Raw genomic sequence first — 23,270 nt, forward strand, 5'->3', positions numbered from 1 at the left:
TGTCCGACTGAAATGCATGGGCGTTCCAGTTACCTTTTTGAGGAAAACGCTGTTTTGTGCATTGAAGCACACACTTAACTGGAACGCCCATGCATTTTGTCGGACACTTGGAAAATTATCTCGAAACAGGTTCAGTCCTGAGAATTCATTCCAAGTGGATACACCTTGCGAACTCAGCGGCTACAATTCGTAGACAGAAAGATGTACCATAAAATACTTATAAAGTTATTTAGCGTATTTATGTTAAATATGCAATTAGGCGTTTTGATGTTTCGTGGAAGTAATGGCCCCCTCATCGACTAGTTTAGATCAAGGATTATAATTGTGCTATCCGCCACAGGCAATTTTTAAAAATTTCGTGCAGCTAAAATGAAACACCCTGTATATTTTTCTCTCGTAGTTCGGTTCATTGGGATCTATCTTCCAAAACTGTGATAAGGCTTCGTTTGCAGTCGTTCATAAAAACAATTTTTTACGGGAACTACCAGGGGAAGTGATGGAATAGCAGTATTCATCAAGTCTAAATGGGTAACTACAATTACGATGTTTACCTTTACGGGGGAGGAAAGCCTCGCCTTCCGCTTGGAAAATTCTAATGTGGGGTTGTTGTTAGCTGTGATATAATGTCCACTCCCCCCCCCCCCCCCTCAAAACACGTGCAAACATTTTTTCAATGGGCTAAAACAAAATCTCAGTTGCCTACCTCCTAATTCGAGCGTTTTTCAAATTGTAGACATTCAAATAGACATTTTAAGCTCGGAGAAAGCCATGGTTACCAATTACTTGAACGTCTTAGCTGGCTATGGCATTCAGTCAGTTCTTAACGAGGCTACACTAGAGGAGCTTCTTTTGTATCGTGTTGTGACTTCGTGTATTGACCACGCGTGATGGTTCGTTCAATGTGTTTTTCGAATATCAATGCCGTTTGAGTGACAAGAAAGCTGGCAGACCACTATTTTATGCGATGCCAGCTTTCATTAGCAAGTTCCCAGCAACACCAAAGTATAGAATCCCAATACATTGAAATTTTTATTGCATTAAATTTGACTGACTAGTTTCCCGCTATGACTGGAACGCAATGTTAAGAAACAGCTGTCCGAACAGTGTATATAATAATTTTCTAGCGGCGATTTTCGATTTAAAAAAAGCATGTAGAAAGCACTTTTGGTCCTAAAGTGACGACCACAGCTATACTGCCTGAGCTATTGGATAATAAAAGCTACTGAAGAAAAGAAAAATTTGTCGAAACGGTGTCGACAGCGCCTTCATGACGAAACAATAAAAGGCCTCTATCGAGAAACCTGGGACAAAGTTACAGCATTGATGCGCTGCTCTAAGAGGAACTACTATCGTTGTAAATTTGTTTCCTCGCGTTAGCCATTGCGAAAATGACCCGAAACACAGCGGCAGGCAAAGACCGCATAACTAACCCCATGATTAGAAACCTAAGTGATGAGGCTTTACAGGTGTACACTACAAACACGCTCAAATAGTTTTAATTACCAAGCCTGGCAAGAAATTAGCAATAAATAACCTTAGACCAATCTCCCTAACTTCCTGTCTGGGGAAATTATTTGAAAGAATAGTCAACTCTAGATTACAAAACTACTTAGAGGACAATGAAATCATTCCAGACAGTATGTTTGGACTCAGACCCAAGCTCTCAACTCAAGACATCCTCCTACAGTTGAAGGAGGAAGTCCTGACAAATATACCAAGATCAAGCGAACACACTGTCGTGGCCATCAATATAACAGGATATTTTGATAACGTAAGCCACCAAGGAATACTCGATGGCCTGGCTAAAACAAATTAGGGAGAGCGAATATACAACTAGGTTCGCAGCTTTTTGAACCAACGAACCGCTGAGATTAAATTTGGCGCAGTAGAAATCAAGAGCTTCCAGGCACCCAACACGAGCTCCTAGAAAAACACAACCAAGCTAAACAAATCTCCACAAGAATCAGAAACAGCATCAAAGTGGTGCCCATACCCAGAATTATGGACCCAACTCTACATGCAGAAGAAAGAGAAGCCAGAGCTGCATACATTGAGAAAACGCACGGAGACAAACCAAACTCCCGCTTCGTGGACTCGGCAAGATATCGAGGCAGGCAGAAAAGAGCGGTAGCTGCTTTCACTGACTACTTAGGCAGAGAAATAACTAGCACCTCCACTCGCAACGCCACTATCGTGGAAACCGAAGAAATTACAATAGCCCTTGCTATCAAAGCGACGGAACCAAACCAACAAAAAATAACCATCCTATCAGACTCTCACGTGGCATGCAGAAGCTACCTCAGGGGACGAGTATGCACCGCAGCCTATAGGATTATACGAGATATAAAACCCCGAGGCCAGATTTCCCCTTTTACGGGTACACAATCATGAGGGAATCAGGGGAAACGAAGAGGCTGACAGAGTAGCTCGTGCGCATGCAACACACCACGGGTGCTCACAGGACGCCCCTGACGACCTGATCCCGATTGACCAGAACTAATCTGCAATTTTAAACTATCACAGAGGAAATAGATTGAAGCTACCACCGCCAGATACGAATCTCAGTAAGGAAGAACAGGTTATCTGGAGAACGCTGCAAACCTATACATGTAACAACCTGCGCATTCTCCATAAAATTCCTCCCGAAAGACATACGGACACATGCCCATGGTGCGGGGCCACGCCAACCTTAGACCACATCTCATGGGCATGCACGGCGCATACAAAAAAGACAAACACAGACATTACGGAGCATATACAATGGGAGGCGGTGCTGTCCAGTTCACAGGAAGAGGTCCAAAGGACCATCATCCGACAAGCAAGATGGCGCGCGGAAGCCAGTGGGGTCCTTACCTAGGGACTCCACCTATTTAGCGTTTTATTCTTCAATAAAGTTGTTCGTTCGTTCCTCGCGTTATAAACGCGCTAACATGTGGTCTCTGGTAAATGAGCTTAGATGCTCTTATCCAGGTACGTATTTAGACCCGATAACAAAACGTTTTGGATCTATATATCAAAGTGTGGCGGACAGCTGACCGTCTTGGTTTTAACAGTGGTCTTAGTTCAATAATAGATTCGGAATTTCTTCTGCCAATAACTAAAGAAGACATTATCACTTGTTGCATCGATCTAGAAAACGCCGGGCTGTCAGTATAGGCATAGGCATAGGCAGTATAGGCAGCATAGGCAGTATAGGCATAGGCATAGCTGCAGAAGACCTACGTCGAAACGTCAGAGTGAGGCGACCACCTCGTTTTTATCTTTAATGGAATCCTTGATACTTGCAGAATACCAGATGAACTAAAGAGAGAGAGCCTGATACCGATATTTAAAGGCGGAGATTCAACGAAGTAGAACTATCGCCGTATCTCTGGTCTTCCTGTCTTAGCGCAACTGTTGGAAAGACACGCGCTTGAAACGATTGAGTGGTTCGTTTTAAATTATAACATCTTATGTTCATCCCAGTATGACTTCGTGTCTGGTAGAAACACGCACGCACTTTTTGAAGAACTGTCGGATCTTCTATGTCAAACATTTGAACTTAGAAAGGTAGCCTGTCGGCCTTTTTCAGATATATCTAAGGCTTTGGATTCGGTAAGCCGTAGTATTCTATGTGCTAAACTCTAAAATACGGGTTTTGAGGACATTTCCATGCATTTATTCAAAACTACCTGGTAAATCGGTCTCAGATGGGTATTGGCGACCAAAACAGGTATTTGCGGTTTCTAAACGCATGGGCTCCACAGGGTTCCGTTTTGTCATCGCTTCTTAATTTCTACGTTTGTGACTTGGGACAGCTAACTACTTCATGTATCATTTTCCAGTATGAAGATCATAGATTGCTTGTTTCTAAGCACATGCAGTACGAATCAGCTGTCGCTTTACTTCAAAGCGACATAAAAAATTAAATGGTTAAGAAAACCGTATAAAAGCCAGTGTTCGAAAAACTCGATTAGTATGTTTGAAAAATCCGTTAAAGGCTTTTGTAAGAAGCAACATGTCTTCCTTCACGGTTGTGATTGCTTAGGCTGTGTTTGTGTCCCAGTACATTATGCGGATAGACTCAAGTATCTTGGAGTCTACTTTCAAACAGGCTTAACTTGGAATATTTAAATGGCTCGAATTTATGCGCGATTACGTAATGTTGCACATGTCCTTTACCCTATAAGGAACTCTGCGCCTACCAAGATTTAAAAAATGATAGTGCATGCAATGGTTACTCACATTACTCTAGAATATGCTGCCTCCGTCTGGGATCCAAGCCATGAAAACCTAATTCGGTCACTAGAAATGGTTCAAAATAACTCCACGCGTTTCATTCTTTCTAACTACAACAGAACAGCAAGCATATCTGCCATGAAATTAAGTCTTGACCTATCAACCCTTGCATCCCGTCGTAAGTTGTTTCGCTTGAGCCTTTTTCACTCCATATTTCATCATCCTCAGCTCCACCATGAGCTTATATCACCTCCTCAGTATGTTTCATCTCGCTGAGATCACGCACAAAAAGTTCGAATTCCTTTTTGCAGAACTGACGCTTTTTTTCAGTCATTCTTACCACGGACATCCGAAGAGTGGAATCACCTTCCTTAGGATGTAATCTCCATCAGAAATCACCACCTATTCAAGAACGCCCTAGCTAACATTGTATAATTAGAATTTTATGTGCTTGCTCTTTCTTTGTTATGTATATATGTATATTCTTTCACATGTAACCCACTCCCCTCTCTAATGCCTTTGGCCCTGAGGGTATGTTAAATAAATAAATAAATAAATAAATAAATAAATAAATATAAGGTACGGCATTTGCTGTTCTTTTAATTGCAGCGGATTTTAGAAAGATAACATTGACAGCCTATTAAAAAGCATATCAAAGAGTGTTGCGTACAACCAAACCACGTATAACTTATTTTGAGGTTTAGAAATGCCTGATTTTGAACTTTATTTCGTTATACAATTATGAGTAATGATTTCTGGAGCAACGATTTCCGCGAACTTGTCCCTAAAAGTGTTGCTTTGCGTAGACACCCCAGATATGTAGTTCCTCGGACAAGAACTCGTTATGGAAAAGGACAAAGGAAGTACTGTATACCCCCCACTTGTTTAATAATCTATCCAGTGCAGTACTGCATCAGCCAAACTTGTCGTGATTGAAGAATACCCTCAAAGCAACGTTATTAGTTTTCACATGTATAAATTCTATTTTGTTGCAGTGTGATATTTGCCAAAATTAATGTAAGACTGTTATACCCACTGTTTTCACGATTTTTTTTGTTCTCCATAGGTTGTAACTTTGTTTACATCTTGTGCCATGTTTACTCAGCTTTAATGATTGTTGTGTGCTACGTGTTTTCATTTGAACAAGTGTTGTTTTCTTGGCATGTTTACTTGAGGAAGCTGTGATACGTTTTTTCTTTCTTTTTTTTTAGTTTCAAATTTAGTTTGTATGTAATAAGGTTACAGAAAGCATTGCCCTGACTGCCAGGTTTCTGCCATATAAGCCCACGGAATGCTTCGGCAGACCTAGCAAAATTATATGTACAAATTGATTATTTGTAATAAAGATTATTATTATTATTATTATTATTATTATTATTATTATTATTATTATTAGGTGTGTTACCACCACAATATATTAACAAATTATATATGAACTTGAGACCTGCAAAAAAAGTTAATTCCCCTGTGTTCACCCTGTTTTAATTGCCTTTTGGCCTCATAAAGTATCAAGTGACAAAACATTCAGCCCCATTGTTCCTCCTAACCTATTCCATTTTTTATAACGACGGTATCAACTTAGATAGCCTTCATCTTGGGCATATACCCTTGCGTTGTCTAAGTATCGAGTTAGGTAGCCAGCATACGATTGTTTATTGGTCAGTTGCCCGCTGCTAAATTAAATCAATTAATTTTATTGTTCTAAGAAAAAGGTATATACCGCGGGTTCTTATTTAACTACTAGTTTTTTTTAGGCAGACAATCACTTTATAAAGCTCATCAGAAATGCAAAATAAGGAAAAAAAAGTTCAAGTATAAAGTTTAGAACTTTAACTCACAATGTACTGTGCCAACACTCCCTCTTAAGTTGCAGAAAATAAAACATTTGGGGAAATACGCATTTCACGTACTTTAGGGCACCTGCTGTTCCAAGGGCGTTGATCATCAGTGGCCGTGTCCGTAAGAAGCACTGCCGATGTTAGTGGCTCAAAAATTTAGGAAAGAAAGAAACAAAACACCTAAACGGCGCACTTGGCATTCTTTCTGCCCGTACCTTTTCTAAACTTGTGCGCCGCTAACATCGAGAGCCATGCACGAAGCAGCCAAACGTCGTACATTGAGAATCACTGGCTAACGCCTTGTAGGGCTACATCTAATACAACTATAGAAATACCGAAGTAGGGACTGCCGTCAATGTAGCTCAGTTGATAGAGCATCCCACGAGTAGTGCACAAGATACGGGTTAGTCTTCCATGAGCGGCAGCTGTATTTTCGTCCACCTCCATTTCCCGTTTCCTTAATGTCTACATTTCAACTGAAAATAACAGTTAATTTCCTCCGCGCTTTTATTGGTTCCTGGTCAATTTGCTTCACATGGTTGAGACATAATCGGCGCCCCCTTTGATCCTCTTGATCTACTGAATCAATTCGTATCGAGGGCCTCGACTTCCGTGGCGTTGATGCCAGAAGGTAACCTACTTCTTGCGAGTTGCCTGCTCTTATGTGAACGTACCACCTCAGGCCTGCAGTTGAAAGGATCACCCCCATCCGACACCATGACCATGATTGGCACTGGCGAACGCTCCCTGGGTTAAATCTTGTACACGTACAATAAATACCCAGGAATACTGACACGGGAGCAGCAGTTGCAGCAGCTCAATTGGTAATATAAAAGCACGCGTAATGCAGAGGGTGTAGGTTCGTCTACAACCAGGCTGCAATTTGTCTTTCTGTCCACTTTCGTTTTCCTTTTTCCTAATAGGTTTCAATTTGAACTAACAGGTAATTTTTCCTCTGATTTCCCTGGCTTCCTTGTCTGTTTGCCTCATAAAGCTCGACTAACTGAGGCGAGGAAGGCGCCATATCTCACAGCCATTTAGCATAGCTACATCACACATGGCCGAATAGAGCGATGGTGCGCAGAACTCTGCAGCACTATACGCAAGAAGAGGTAGCTGCTTTTCATGTGTGGGAGTGCACTTTAGCAATGAACTGAAAGTTATGGCCCTATTTTGTTCACTGACCTTTCGCCGTGCTTTGCTGAAAGGCCGCACCTGCAACGGAAGGAGCATACGTATATGGCTGTCTTTTAAAAAAGGTTTAATACTTGTAAACAAAGGCCAATATTTAACCGTTCTCTTTTCCTACCAACGACATTGCACGAAATCAAATAAATGTAATGAATCATATATCAAGAAATTTTACCATGAGTTATTTTACAATCTTAACTGCAGAGATAAGCTGCCGGTGGTCACCAAATAGGGTGAAGGACACCTGTGTTGTCACTTTACAAAGTGGGCCCATTTCATCACGTAGAACCGAACATATGCATAGACGCGTGAGTTCGTACCGCCACTACGCCATTGAGGTGTTTGACTCAGAGCATGATCTCTGCATTAAGGCCAGCGCCTTTTACAGCGAAGCTGGTAATGTCCCTAGAAGCACTCAAGAATAGTATACCTTAGTTTAAACGTGATCGGTTTATTCACGCTCTGTGCGAGTTGCGAGTTGCCACGCTCTGTGCGAATTGCGTATTCAGGCGCTTCAAAGCGCATATCACGAAGCTTTACGAGTGGGCAAAATTTTGCACGCTGCCGTGGCACATAACTAGAAATGTCACCAAGATCAAACTTAGGTAAAATAGGAGAGAACTTAAATGCGAGTGGATCAAATATTTATTTTGGAAGAAATGTCTCGAACAAGTGTTCGCAAGCATACGTTTCAAGTGTCACGTTGTCGTTATGAGCTACGTTTCCCAAAGTCAGCAAAGAACTCTGCGTTACACAATCTTTACATTTTACTGGAGTGGGGGGCAACTTCTGCGTGATGTGTCCCAAAGTATTACCGCTGCTGGGCTAGTTACAAACAATTCAAATAACAACTAATTATTCATGAACCCTCGTTACTTCAGAATTTTCATGGGTTATGTAATATTAGACCAGTGTTCTCCGTGATCAAAATGAGGCACATTGTTTCTGGTTGGCGAAAATAGAAGCCAGGTAATAGGTGATGCGTAGGCAAAGTTTCAAATTGGTGCGTTTATTGTGGCCTTTGCAAGAAAGGACCTATACAAGCGTTGCCGAGCGTTATGATCACTCAACGAGCACACAGAGCTTAGCCCATTTCCCTAGCAGAACTAGAAATGCCACCGAGATTATGCTCGCCGCAAACAGGGAGGACGCTATGGCAAATCTGTGTGCGAAATTAAATGCGTGTGGAATAAGTACTGCATTTACGAAAAAAAATTAAGCAAGTGCTCAAAGATGTCATACTGTCCTTTTCAACTCTGCGTTCCAATAACATGACATAACTCTATTTTACGCCAACATTATGTTTGCTGGAAATGGGGGCCATGGACAAGAAACGGCCTTAGCAGTAAATTACGTATGCAGACTACACTGAGCTTTATAACTGTGTTTTAGAAATAACGCAAAATTTAACCTTCTGCCCTGAGGCTCTCCACCAGTATTACATTTAGTGAAAAGGGGGAAATATTAAGGCCAATGTTTTCGCAAGGTAAAATGTGTGGCTGAATTAATGCATTTGTAAAATTTCTTTACCATGCGCCGGAAGACGTTATATGCTGGCACTATTTCAAACGGACCTTCATATAAGTGCACGTATACTATTTAAAATATGTGGTTGATTTACAGGCCGCTGCATTTTTTGTTGTAACTGCTCGAACGAAATAGCTTCACTAGAAATTGGGTTGCCTTTCTGCAAGATCGCAAAACTCTGTAGTCGTCTTTTTTTTTTTGCTGCCAATTCTTTAGACAATTACGTAATTCATTTTGTAGATTGAAGAACACGACGACGGCATGTAATGCTATGTAATGCTAGTATGGACCTAGTTGACATATGATAGCGTAATCAAATGGTTGCTTGATCTATGTACATAGATCGGTTTCACTATTAAGTCCGCAAATCTGTCGACTTCGTGCTAGTTGGCACAAAGCCAATGTAACGAGAAAAGAAAACTGCGCGCACGAACTTGACACGAAAGGTTGAAAGAATGACGTTTTCTATGTCTCGCTTCTTTTTCTGATATTTGTATGCTGTTTCTCGCCTTTTATGCCTTTATTTACTCAAGACAGTTTTTGGAAATATTCCTATAGGCCATGAAAGCGTATATAGTAAAATGATGATCATGTCGAAAGCCGCACGCTTAGGAAGACAACAAGAGTAGTTATCTACAGATTTTTGTGGTTGTTAATATGGTTTTAACTTGACAACTTGTGGTTAATATTAGGTTGATGCGCTGTGCGCGTTTGGCCCCAGTCACTAGTCCGAACGTGTAGATTGCCATATTGTTCTGTGAAAACGCGGCAAAAAGGCCAAGCGAGACATTAGACCGAGGAAGGGAGGCCGAGGACGTGAATGAATGAATGAATGAATGAATGAATGAATGAATGAATGAATGAATGAATGAATGAATGAATGAATGAATAAATAAATAAATACTGGGGTGTTCCGAGCGAAAAGCACGGTTTGATTATGAGGCACGCCGTAGCAGGGGACTCGGGATTAATTTTGACCACCAGGGAACTTTAACGTGCACCCAATGAGCGGGAGACGCGCGTTTTTGCAGTTCGCACCCATCGAAATGCGGCAGCCGCGGCCGGGATTTCACCCCGCGACCTCGTGGCCGAGGACGTGAAAAAAACAGTCGAGGGATTTTGCCGACGTTTCTGGTCAGTTTATCCTTTTCACAACCATACAGATTTGGTTGAAATTGTTTCGCGGTAGAGCAATTGTCATTGAAGCAATGTCGTGATCGAAACGGAAATGAGATTTTCTTATTAGTTGCATAATATAGCTGGGAAACGCGCACTGTGTTGTCCGCTTACCGGTGAGTCTCTTTGTCAGCGATGTGGACAATGTTACCATGAGCCCAGCCAGAAGGAAAACGTTGATAAGGAGCAATGTTACAGAAGTGTTCCTGTAGTGTCGTTCCCGCTTCGTAAACCTGAAGTGTAAGGCAAACAAGCGCTATTAAACATACGGAGTAGAACCGCCTATATTAGCAGGACCCTAACGATACCTTGTGATATTGACCACAGATAAAGAAGACTACATTCTGCGTCATTCGTCAAAAATACGCATGAACAATTCTGGCAAAAGCAATCAAAATCAGCAATGACAACTTCATTCTTTTGGCACAACCACTTATTCCAGCCGATGATTTATTTATTGAGCAAAGTTTCAAAGCGTAGCCACTCGTTGGAAATCGCTTACGAGGCGCTCGCCGTATTGGATACGTAGTTCGCTAACTGACACTGCCTTTCCTGTCAGCATCTTAAGCGACGATACATCCATTGGTCCTCTGATGAGCAATGTTCATAGCACTCTGGCGTCATGTCGCCTTCGAGATCCGCCGCTACTGTGTGATCACTGCTTGTCTTGTCTGATGCTTAGATGTAGTCACGCCTCCTGCTCCGTCTGAAACTCGCCCTTTACAACGAGGGGGGGGGGGGGGCGAAAAAAAATAAAGGATACTCCACTCCTGATTCCCGTGGCTCACGACTAACAACGTATACGTTTCACCTACACATATTTGTATCATATCACAACAGAATAATGGTACTTATCTCGATGTGTTCTTCTTAGTGCTGCAATTTAAGTAACGCGTACAGAACAGTACCACTTTCTTCACTTGTTGGTTATCTATGTGTCCCATTAGTGCGACACCTGAACAGTTCTTTGTTGCCATACCAATTTAATCTCTGGGCGTTTGTATCTGCTTATTGTTTTGAGTTTTTCTTTGTTTTTTACACGGCCTTTGGTTTTATTGTCCCCAGTTTAAGCGAAACCTCTTTCTGTATTGCACGAGTTCGTCTGTTTCAGTCTGTCAGTAGTCCCTGAATCATTTAGTTCTTCAACAAATTATATGGCCTCCACCTTCCATGACGAAGACTAGTCTTAGTTTGTGAAAAAAAAAGACATTTTCTTGTGAAAAAAAAAGCCATAAACATCGGAAAAAATAGACTTTCGATCGATACCTTAGGGCCGTTATGTTTTTTGTAGTCGAATTTAATAGCTTTAATTAGGAGATGAAATGCCATTGAAACCTCGTTCCGTATTTGCACGCCGGTAATCGCACCTTGAAAAGGACACTAAACGCAAATATTAAGTCAACGTTGACTATTAAACCTCGCAGCGTTTGTTTCGGCCCAAGTAAATACTCAGTTTAAGAAACAATCACGTCTGAAAGGTCCGCATACTTCTAGCCCAATTCATTTTCTCGCCACCGAGTGGGGAGTCGTCACACTGCATACGCCATCACTGCCCTTTACTATACCATCTGTGAGTAACGCGCCCGACAGCCATTGTTCGCGTTTCCGTCGCCGTCCTCCTGTTATTTTACGGGTAATCATGTCATGCCGTAAATACCTGGTAGGCCCTGTTCAAGTACTTCTAAGGAAAAAAAGACCAACGATGTAGTGGGAGAATCCAGCAGAGTTGGGCATTATAACCACTGCATTTTGCTGAGCAAGTTTTTTTTTTTACTTTTCCCCTCGGTACGAGTCGATATAGGAGTCTAGGAATCTAGAAAACGTAAACGTGCTTAGCCGCACCTTGTAGCAGATTTTATATGTTTGTTGTCAGTACCTACTTGGGTGTGACAGAAGACCGATATCTGTATTTTATTGTGATATCAATTGTATGGACACTCCAAGCGGATTTCTGCCGTAGGTGCCGTCGCTGTGAGGTTTCGTATGAAGTCCAAGGGCGACGAAATCGTCACCACGCCCCTATGCTGTATGCGCGAGTGAAAGCGCGCGAGGGACGCGCGCGTTTACGGAGAGCGAACGCACGGCGGCGAGCAAACAAGATGTCTCCGTCGCGCGAAAGGCCGTGGTGGCATGGAAGCGAGGGAGGGGGGCGCCGTTGTGCTCTGGAACCAAATGCGCGTTTAGCGACCCGGCGCAAGGGGATCTGGCGATTCAATCTCGCCCGCGAAAGGAAGAAAAAGGGAAGGCAGAGCGGCAGGGAGGATTGCGGCTTCTACTCAGCCAGCAACTGCGTACTTGTACTTTGCGTGGCTGCAAGCGGTCGCGCGCACCGTATCTTGAAAGCGATCTGCACACGACTCCTACCTTTGTATGCGATGTGCTTTCGCCGCTCAGTTTCGGTTGAAGCGATAGACCACACGAACCTTCGCTCGCTGCTGCTGCCGTGCTTGCTCACGCCAGCGTTTTGGCAGTGGTTGTCTGCGGTCATCGAGTGTGATCTATTCATGTTTGCGTGTGCGCGCTGACACCATGCGTGCTAATTCAGTTAGCAAGCAAATGTGTCCAAGTTTATGCAGTCGATAAAACTACTATCCCTACTCCGTATAGCTCTCTACTAATTTGCTATCACAATTAATGATTCGCCTTTCGGGCAAAACTGCGCCTTTTTGCTTACTTCTCTTCAATCGTCCGTGTTAAGTCGCACTGCACAGGAATCCATTATTTATTATAATTTGAAAGGCTTCATGAATATCGGTGTTATAGAGGGGAGGTGGGACCAGTGAAGCTGCCGTTATGCACATTTTATCCTGCCATCCCACCGGTTATGTAGATCAGTGTAGTTATATGGTAAATAAACTTCAATTCTTCAAAGTCTTGTAAGGATTTGAGAGTTATTGAGGAATGAAATGTTTCCCGCCGTAATTCTCTCCTGTTTTGTCTATAGGCAAGAATATACAGCACTTTTTTTTTACCGGAGGCGGCGTTAACTGGTGGAGGGAACGAAAGAACAGGCGCAATAACCTCCTGAGACCCAAGCACAACTAAGATAAGATATAATCGCATATCAAGGTGGTTTTTATTGTCTTCAGTTATGTTATGAACTTGAAATATAATTTTAAAAATTTTAATACGGCGTTTAGATGCCAAAAGCTCGGTCCATGTCTCTATGTACGTGAAGAAAAGAACTGCCTCCATCATCTCGTCATGTTTGCTATGGCAAAAACTGCATTTCGTTGCTTGAACGCAGAAATGAAGATGGAACTACGTGTAGTATATTGCTATGTTGTTGCCAAGTCCGGTATCTCAGTGGCGCACCGACGGGGGGGCGGGGGGGGGGGGTTGTAACCCTACCTGAGGCCGACCTAACCCCCACTTTTGTCTAACCCCTTTTCTTTCCTTCCGCATTTGAGTACTGCAACTAAGATATAAGACGCGCAATCGTCTGCACACTAGCAAAAAGCGCATTTTTTGACAATTTCCCGTGAATAAAATGAAATTAGTGCTGTTTAGATGGCATTGGCAAACTGTCAACCCCACCCCCCCCTCCCAGGCAGAGAGCCTGGGTGCGCTACTGCGGTATCTTCACACTATCTCAGTGTTTTCGAAACACACCTCAAGTTGACTTTCGGCCGTCTGGAACGACACAGAGGTCTAGATCAATTGAGTGTGAAATTTCCTAAAAGGGGATGACAAGAACACGAGTAAACCACTTCTTTACAGTTACACATGCACCGTACTTCATACCCAGACTGGATGTATTGCGTAATCACTTCCGGGTGAATTTCGAAACATTTTTTTTTTGCAATGTGCAATGTATTGTACAAGGGGTCTTAGGAGGATAAGGCTCAGCCTGTTCCTATTGCGTACTTGTCGGCAGTGCTCTCATACCATGGCTGCCACATCATGGCAGCAAAGCCTAGACATTGAACTGCTGGCGACTGCGATCGACATTAAGAGCGCCTACTGAAATGGATGCTGGAGAGTAGAATATTGTTGCGTCGCAATGACTGTGAAAAACAGTCATAAAACTGTGAATCACGATACTAATTCTTTATTGGGCGAACCTATGCTAACAGAAACAGCCTACACTCACAGTACAACGATAGCGGCGAGCACAGCCGGGCATTGTCAAAATCTGGTCAGCGGGCCAAACGCGTGGGCTTTTATACATGAGTCGTCGAAGGTTTTAACATAATCGCTGGTGCTCGCGTGCTTTCCAGAAAGTGCTACACAATTCGCGTCGCGTATGCACTCAGATTGCACAAGGTGACAACAGACAATTAACGGCTAGAACCATGGATAACATTCGAGAAACTTCGATTACATGCAGGTGCGTTCTGCACCGATAACGTTTAACATTTGGTAGCCGGTGAAAAGCGGTCGCCGGAGAAAGATGAAGTACACGTGTCAATATTTTGGCCTATGAAAAGCACCCGGAAGACAAAATGAAAACTTACTCTATGTCCTTTGGCAACTGAAGGGGCTGTTCCGAGCAGTCGTGTCCTGTAACGAATTGGTTGACGGAATCTGAACAGTGCTCCAGAACGTGATAATTAGAAGTGTGGTAGAAACAAAATACGAGCACTCATGCGTTATATTGCGACGAACAATAACGCAAGCAGTTTATCACCATGTTGCAGTGCTTTCCCGACTTCAAATGACATTTCTCTTCGTATCTAAATACATTACTCACTGCTAGCGAATGTGTGTACATGTTCCCCGTGGATGTATCACGCGCGCCAATCGCGCTGACAAGACGGGTTGCTTTTCTGCAAAACGAAGGATATTGCTGTTGATTTATATAGATAAGGTATTGCATTGACATCTCCATGGCTGTAATCTTTGCGTACTAGCACGTCGAGAAGCTCTGTAAGCAAGAAACATCATAGCAAGACGGGTGGTCTTGCGCCGAATGACAAATCGATAATAACAATAGCAATCCGGAGAAAAACAGTCACCGTCAAAAAGCAAAACAATTTCCACGTGATAATATGGTGCACTCATGTCATCAGGGCCTCCATGTCCTGGTAGTAGCATGGCGAAAAACTGCGTCCGTGACGTGATTGCGGAAACATTACGTAATAACTATTAGACTGATGCCTGAAAGAAATTAAGAAAAATGTTTAAATTGACCATCTCAAAACTTTTTCTCGTTCTTATCGTTTCAGCGATGACATCAATCTCAAATAAAAGCACGTGTTTAATTCCCCGACTTGTATTGGCCGGCGTTTACGTTTTTCCCTCTTTCATCTCTCATGGCCACATTAGGCGAATGCGACTCTTCTCAAATACTTGTGCTTTGGGTATTTTCCCCGAGTAGTAACAGCAAGGACACTATCGAGTGCACCATCACCGCTATGGTGGTCATGGTTCTACCGTTCATGTACGTTAAAGGTCAGAAGGCGAAAGTTCTAAGGTGTAGAGCTCGGTTTTGGCGAGAAGTGCTCTTCTCGCCAAAACCGAGGAACACACGGGCTCCTTTGTCACGCGAGATAGTTCGTCTTCTCCAACTGTTGATTTGCACTATCGCTGTTGATTTGCACTATCGCTGAAAATGACGTGCACGCAATAAGAGGGGACGAAGACGAACGTTGATGCATGTACTATCGACCAAAAAACTTTACAGACCAACGGGTCTGACAAAAAGCTGAATATCTCCGCAGCCTCAAAACGCAGCCTTCTATTCCCATTTCCAACCTCTACTGGCATATGCGATAACATTTCGATGTACGGTTTTACTGGCTACTTAAAAAGGCTGCTCTGATATTTAGCGTTTTCTGAGACCCCGTGGTCCATAAATGCTTTTTATCGACAGTACGTCCGCTCCTACAGCGTATGCCTCTTTTTTGACGCTAGGTACCCTTAACCATCCTATGTCGCGGAATTCTACTTCACGCTGGGAAAATTTCTGCAAGGCCAACAGCCCAGGAGAACCTAATATCGCATCGAGTCTCTGTTGCTTGTTTATTTTTTCATTTCTTTTTTTTTTTGCACGTGCACCTTTTCGTCAAACAATAGGCACGTGCACAAGAATGTGACAGTGAGGTGTTGCATTTCTTAGCGCATCACGATAGTGTTTACATTTGGCTCATCCCCTTTGGCCTGCATAAGTCGGAACCTCTTTCCGGGGGTTTACATTCCGCGGGCTAGTGGAGAGCACATGGCGGCAGCCGCCTCGCTCCCTAAACGCGATACGCTAGCGTTTACATACCCTCTCCTGGAGCACTGCACGGGCCCAGGCCGACTCGAAAGCCCGAGCCGGGTCGTCCGAAGTGTGTTAGGCCGGGCTCGGGCTTGAATCCACGGGCCCGGGCCGGACTCAGGCCCGCTCATTAAAGGGCCTAAGTCGGGCCTTCCAGCACACGCGAACGTTATGTATTGCATGATTCAAGGCATTCTGTGCCAAGCTGAAATGATACGCGCGAAGATCTGGCTGTTAGTATACCTTAGCACAGAAAATAGGATAACAGCTGAAGTTGAGTTTTTTTTCTTTTCCACAAAAACGAACATTGTTTCGGTGTCAAGAAAAAGAAATTATGCCAAAAACTGCTCTTTAAATATTTTCCCTGTTACCGCTTTTGCGATTGCAATATTACTGCTCTCAACACTATTATATTATTTGAGCACGACCTCAAGGAATTTCTCCTTTTATTTGTGCGTTTAATTTATGCAGATGCTCGTGAATTCACCTGTCTGTATATATATATATATATATATATATATATATATATATATATATATATACAGGGTGTTTCAGCCCACACTTTTAAACATTCTTAAAGGTTGCCTGTCGCAGATAGCACAATTCTAGTTCATGAGCTGGTCTACCGTAGCTGAAGTACCGTAGCACCGTAGCTGAAGGCCAAATATCGCACTTCATTGTCAAAAATGGGCCGAAAAATCATTTGGAGTGCGCCGTGAAAACGGAACAGCAATGGAGAGAAGCGAGCAAACAGAGCAGGAGGTAGCGGAGAACGGGATAGGGCGTCGGCATCTGAATGTTTGCGTACAGAGCGATAAATGACATGTATGTCATACTCTTGAAGCCGTAAGGCCCAACGAGCGAGGCGGTCACTGGGATCTTTCAAGGACGATAACCAGCATAAGGCATGGTGATCAGTGACAACGTCAAACTGACGGCCGTAAAGATAAGTACGAAATTTGCTGACTGCCCAAACATTCGCCAACCATTCTTTTTCCGTCATAGAATAGTTTGATTCTGCCTTCGTTAGGGTGCGGCTGGCATATGCGACAACGTACTCGTCAAAGCCATCTTTGCGTTGGGCGAGAATGGCGCCAAGTCCGACACCGCTAGCATCCGTATGTGTCTCAGTAGGCGCATTGGGGTCGAAGTGGCGCAGTACTGGAGGGGACGTGAGGAGCAGGTGGAGCCTCATAAATGATTCGTCACACTCCGAGTTCCAAGCCGACAGGTCTGACGTGCCATTAAGAAGCTGCGTCAAGGGAGCGATGGTCAAGGCAAAATTACGAATGAAACGCCGGAAATAGGAAGACAAACCGATGAAGCTCCGTAGTTCCTTTAGAGTAGTGGGCTTGGGGTACTCAGCAACGGCGCGAAGTTTGGCAGGATCAGGCAGAATTCCCTCTTTGGAGACGACGTGGCCTAGGATCGTAAGCTTACGGGCACCAAAATGACATTTTTTCAAATTGAGTTGCAACCCAGCTGACGTGAGACAGGCAAGAACTTGCTCAAGGCGGACGAGATGCGTATCGAAATCGGTAGAAAAGACCACAATGTCGTCTAAGTAGCAAAGGTATGTGTGCCATTTAAGACCCCCGAGAATAGCGTCCATCATTCTCTCGAAAGTTGCAGGCGCGTTGCAGAGGCCGAAAGGCATTACATTGAACTCGTATAATCCATCACGAGTTACAAAAGCCGTTTTTGGGCGGTCGGCTTCAGCCATCGGCACTTGCCAGTACCCGGAGCGCAGATCCAGTGAAGAGAACTCAGCTCCCTGTAGGCAATCCAGGGCGTCGTAGATGCGTGGTAGGGTATAAACATCCTTGCGGGTAATCTTGTTGAGTCGGCGGTAATCGACGCAAAACCTGATTGAGCCATCCTTTTTCCGCACCAGAACGACCGGAGACGCCCAAGGACTGTGGGAGGGCTGGATCACACCAAGTTTCCGCATGTCGTCAACGTGTTCGTCAATGACACGCCGTTCGGCTGCGGAAACACGGTATGGACGTTGGCGCAGCGGAGCATGGTGACCGGTGTCAATACGGTGAACAACCGCTGTCGTGCGCCACAAGGAAGGTTGGCCGAGGTCGAAAGAAGCACGAAAACGTTCAAGAAGTTCAACAACTTCACTGCGTTGAGCGGGCGTAAGCGCGTCGTCGATGGTATGCAAGAAAACATCGGGGAAACGCGAGGCTGGTGCGGTAGCAGAAGTGATGGCACCGATAGGCAGTGGCGACCTATCGGAAGGTAGGTCAAATGTACTAATGACGTCAACAGTGTCTAGACGCCCCACACATTCACCGTGTAAGAGAGTTGAAGGACATGGAAATGGATTGCACGCATAAATGGCAGCGGAACCATCGGTGAGTGTGACGACTGCAAACGGGAGTAGAAGGTTCCGTCGACGTGCACAATCTTCAGATGGTGTAAAAAGAGCTGTCGTGGCGGGGGCAGAGTCACAAGAGACGGGCACCAAGACGGCAGAAAAAGAAGCGATAATGACGTCAGCGGTGACGATCACTTTAGGAGAACGATTCGGGAGGTCGACGGTAGTGTCACGGAACGGACACAAAGCCAGTTGCGCGCGAGCGCAGTCGACAACAGCATGATGTGTGGAAAGGAAGTCCCAACCCAGAATAACGTCATGCGAAGCACGGCATAGAACGACGAATTCTACAAAATATAGTTCATCCTGAATCATAACACGAGCGGTACATGCGGCCGAAGGCTTGACTTGCTGCGAGCTTGCCGTGCGTAGGGAAATATCTGGTACAGGAATCGTTACTTTCTTGAGTTTGCGGCAGAGGTCTTCACTTATGACAGAAACGGCAGCCCCCGTATAGACAAGAGCTGTTGTTGCGACGCTTTCCACAAATACGGCGATTACGTTAGGAGGAGAAAGATGAGGCCTTGAAAATTTCGACGATGGCGCAGTTCTTGCCTCGGGAACTGCGGCTGTCAGTTTTCCTCCTGACCAGAACTGGAACGGCGAAGCATGGGTGAAAGGGAACGGCGGCGAGGGGAAAGAGACCGACGAGAGTTGAAGGCGGTGCGACGAGAATACGAGTCCGAGGAATCAGGGATAGAACGATGCGAAGGCTCTTGGGGAAGGTAGCCGAGGTTCGGCGCGTCACGACGAAAATAAAGTCCACGGCGGCGACAGAAACGCGCAACATGTCCCGGAATACCGCATGCGAAACAGATAGGGCGGTTCTCCGGAGTACGCCAAGGGTTAAGAGAAGGTCTGGAAGGCGATAAGGGCACGTGGACCGGGCGTACCGGAAGTGGCGACGAGTAGAAACTAGCGGCGGGTCTGGAGGTAGTAGGCATCGGTCGCGGAGGAGGTCGGCTGAGAGCGGCAGCGTAAGTCAGAGGCGCAGTCGCAGGCGGCGGTGGAGAGGGAGGTGGGAGCGCCTCAGAAACTTGTGCTTGGATCACACGACGGAGCGATGGTTCTAGCGTGGAAGCAGGCTCAACAACACACGCTACAAGAGAGAGCTGGCGAGCCACTTCTTCCCGAATGTATTGTTGAAACTGCGGCAGCAAGCCAGAGTGATCAGCGCTAAGGCATCCAGGCTCCAAGGCCGAGAGGTCCGCGGACTGCACACTGGTGCGACGGGTGGAAAGGCGCTGCTTGCGCAGCTCGTCGAAGCTTTGACAGAGCTCAATTACTTGTGCAACTGTCGTAGGGTTCTTGGCCACGAGCATATGGAAGGCATCGTCGTCTATGCCTTTCATAATATGCCTTATCTTATCGGCTTCGGTCATGGACGCATTCACGCGCTTACAGAGGTCGATGACGTCCTCAGTGTAGCTCGTGAAGGTTTCACCGCTTTGTTGAGCGCGACCACGCAGAAGGAGTTTAGCACGGAGTCTGCGCACAGCGGGACGGCCGAAGACCGAAGTGAGGGTCTCGGTGAAAGCTGACCAGGTGGTAAATTCGGCTTCGTGGTTTCTAAACCACAGATTTGCCACATCAGTCAGAGAAAAGATGGCGTTGGTCAGCTTGTCGTGATCAGACCACTTGTTATGCGCGCTAACGCGATCATACTCTGCAAGCCAGTCCTCCACGTCGTGATCGTCGGTGCCGCTGAAGATGGCGGGGTCGCGCTGACGTACCGCACCAGAACACACAACAGCCGGGGGGGCGGGAGCGGATTGCGAAAGGCCGGCGTCGTCCGTCATTGTGGCCGCAGATGGCAACGTACGGCTGCGGAGCTCGAGGTCGGGGAAGACGTTAACCCAGCACCTCCACCAAATGTCACGAGATGTTCCTGCAAGTCCACAGGGCGTCTGACTGAAGTACAAGCAGACGGAGCAGTCTCAGCTGGACACCGATCGAGCGCGCACTCCTAGTTCGTCGACTTCCTCTTTCACACTTCACCGTGTCGGTACCGATAATCTCCAGTACAATATATATATATATATATATATATATATATGGCAGCTAACTAGAACTAACCCTGTGGCTAACACTCCCAGCGTTAGTTCCAGTTGTAAAACAAATATCCCAGAAAGTGGAAGGGAAAACGATTCCGCGGTAGCGCAATGCTAAGAGCATCGCAAGCGCAATGCGAAGACGTGGTATCGTTCCCCACCTGCAGACAGTTGTTTTTGCATCCATTTTCATTTCCATTAACTTATCATTTCTTTAATTCAAGTAGTAAGTACAATTTCCCCTATGTTGTCCGTGGTGTCATTGTTTGTTGGCTTCTTATAGTATATATATATTGTTACGAAGCACTTGGGGAAGTCAGCGTTCGCGACTAGCACGATAATGTAGCGAGAGGTAGCACAGCCGATCGAGCACGACACAAGGCTTATCTCTCTCGTCGTTCTCTCTCACAGACACATCCCCACTGCTCCTTATTTCACAGTATAGTTATCTCCCTCGCGAAAAAAGAAGCCGTCCCGGCGACCTAGAGGTAGGACAAGACAGGCGGATCATAGTACGGCTTGAGACGCTGGACATGCACAATGTCGCGTCCTCGACGGCGATGATCCAAAGACAGCTCGAGCGGCTCCACGATATAGTTGACTGGAGACGTTTGCTCGATCACGAGGTAGGGGCCCTGGTACTTCGACGCGAGTTTCGGTGACAGTCCAGGGGTAGGGGCTGCAACCCAAAGCCACACTAGCGAGCCAGGAGCATAGGATGCAGGAGCATGTGAAGTTTCTCGATGGTGCTTCTGACGTTGCTGGTCTTCTGACGTAAATATACGGCATAGCTTGCGACACTCTTCAGCGTGTGCAGCAGCTTCAGACAAGGTAGTGCTTTCTGTGTTGTCAGGGCGGTACGGAAGGATAGTGTCCATTGTGGAAAAAGGTTCGCGTCCGTACAGGAGAAAGAAGCGCGAAAATCCCGTGGTCGTCTGCGTGGCGGTATTATAAGCGTAAGTCAGAAATAGTAGCACATGGTCCCATTTGGTTTGGTCGGATGCAACGTACATGGCCAGCATGTCGCCAAGAGTTCGATTAAAGCGCTCGGTCATGCCATTGGTCTGCGGATGGTATGCAGTAGTGGTGCGATGAATAATGCGGCATTCTTTGAGGACAGCCTCGATGACGTCGGAGAGGAAGACGCGGCCTCTCTCACTGAGTAATTCCCTGGGAGCTCCATGGCGAAGGATGATGTGGCGCAGGAGAAACAAGGCGACGTCACGTGCAGAAGTGCTGGACAAAGGGGAAGTTTCCGCATAGCGCGTAAGATGGTCGATGGCCACGATTACCCAGTGGTTGCCGTCGGATGTGAGTGGCAGAGGTCCATAAATGTCGATGTCGACTCGATCAAAAGCACGTGCTGGGCAAGGCAAAGGCTGCAATGGAGTGGTTGAACGACGAGGGGGATCTTTGCGGCGTTGGCAAACAAGACAGGAGCGGACATAATGACGGATGAATCGGTACATCCCTCGCCAGTAGTAACGAAGGCGTAGACGCGCGTATGTCTTTAGTACACCTGCATGTGCGCACTGGGGATCGTCATGGAACGCTGCACAAATATCCGAACGTAGATGTCGAGGGATGACAAGCAACCATTTGCGGCCGTCCGGGAGGTAGTTACGATGGTATAAGAGCCCGTCGCGAATGGAGATGTGATGGGCTTGGCGACGTAAGGCGCGATTGGTAGTGGTTGTCGATGCGGTGGACAAGAAACCGAGCATTGACACAATCCAAGGGTCTTTCATCTGCTCCAGAAGGATATCCGTGGCAGCAAGGGAAGACTCGGACAATGGGGCCTTCGGGGAGGTAACCTCGTCGGTCAGTGGCGAACGAGACAAGGCATCCGCATCTGAGTGTTTTCGGCCAGAACGGTACAGCACTCGAATGTCGTACTCCTGCAGTCGAAGCGCCCATCGAGCAAGACGACCGGATGGTTCTTTTAAGGACGACAGCCAGCACAGCGAATGGTGATCAGTAATCACGTCAAATGGGCGGCCATAGAGATATGGGCGGAATTTGGTTATGGCCCAAATTATAGCCAGGCACTCTTTTTCAGTTAGTGAATAGTTCAATTCAGGTTTAGTGAGTGCACGACTGGCGAAGGCGACGACGTACTCATCGAAGCCAACCTTTCTCTGAGCAAGAACGGCACCAAGGCCGACGCCACTGGCATCCGTATGGATTTCTGTTGGAGCGCTTGGGTCGAAATGGCGAAGGATTGGGGGAGACGTCAAGAGACGACGCAGCTTCGTGAATGCCGCTTCGCAATCTGGTGACCAGGTCGACAAGTTGTTGTCACCACCAAGAAGCTTCGTCAAAGGTGCTATTATGGTGGCGAAATTGCGGATGAAACGGCTGAAGTATGACGCTAACCCAATGAAGCTGCGCAGGTCTTTCAAGGTCTTTGGTCGCGGAAACTGGGCAACAGCTTGTAGTTTCGCCGGATCAGGGAGTACACCTTCTTTCGACACGACATGGCCGAGGATGACCAGCTGCCGGGCGGCGAAGCGACACTTCTTCAAGTTAAGCTGGAGGCCAGCATCGGCTACCCTTGTGAGGACGCGTTCAAGTCGAAGTAAGTGGGAAGGAAAGTCCGGTGAAAAGATAACGATGTCGTCCAGGTAACACAGGCATATCTGCCATTTGAGGCCGCGCAAGATGTTGTCCATCATTCTTTC

Source organism: Dermacentor silvarum, chromosome 4 (assembly GCF_013339745.2).
Source record: "Dermacentor silvarum isolate Dsil-2018 chromosome 4, BIME_Dsil_1.4, whole genome shotgun sequence".
In the NCBI taxonomy this organism is placed as follows: domain Eukaryota; kingdom Metazoa; phylum Arthropoda; class Arachnida; order Ixodida; family Ixodidae; genus Dermacentor; species Dermacentor silvarum.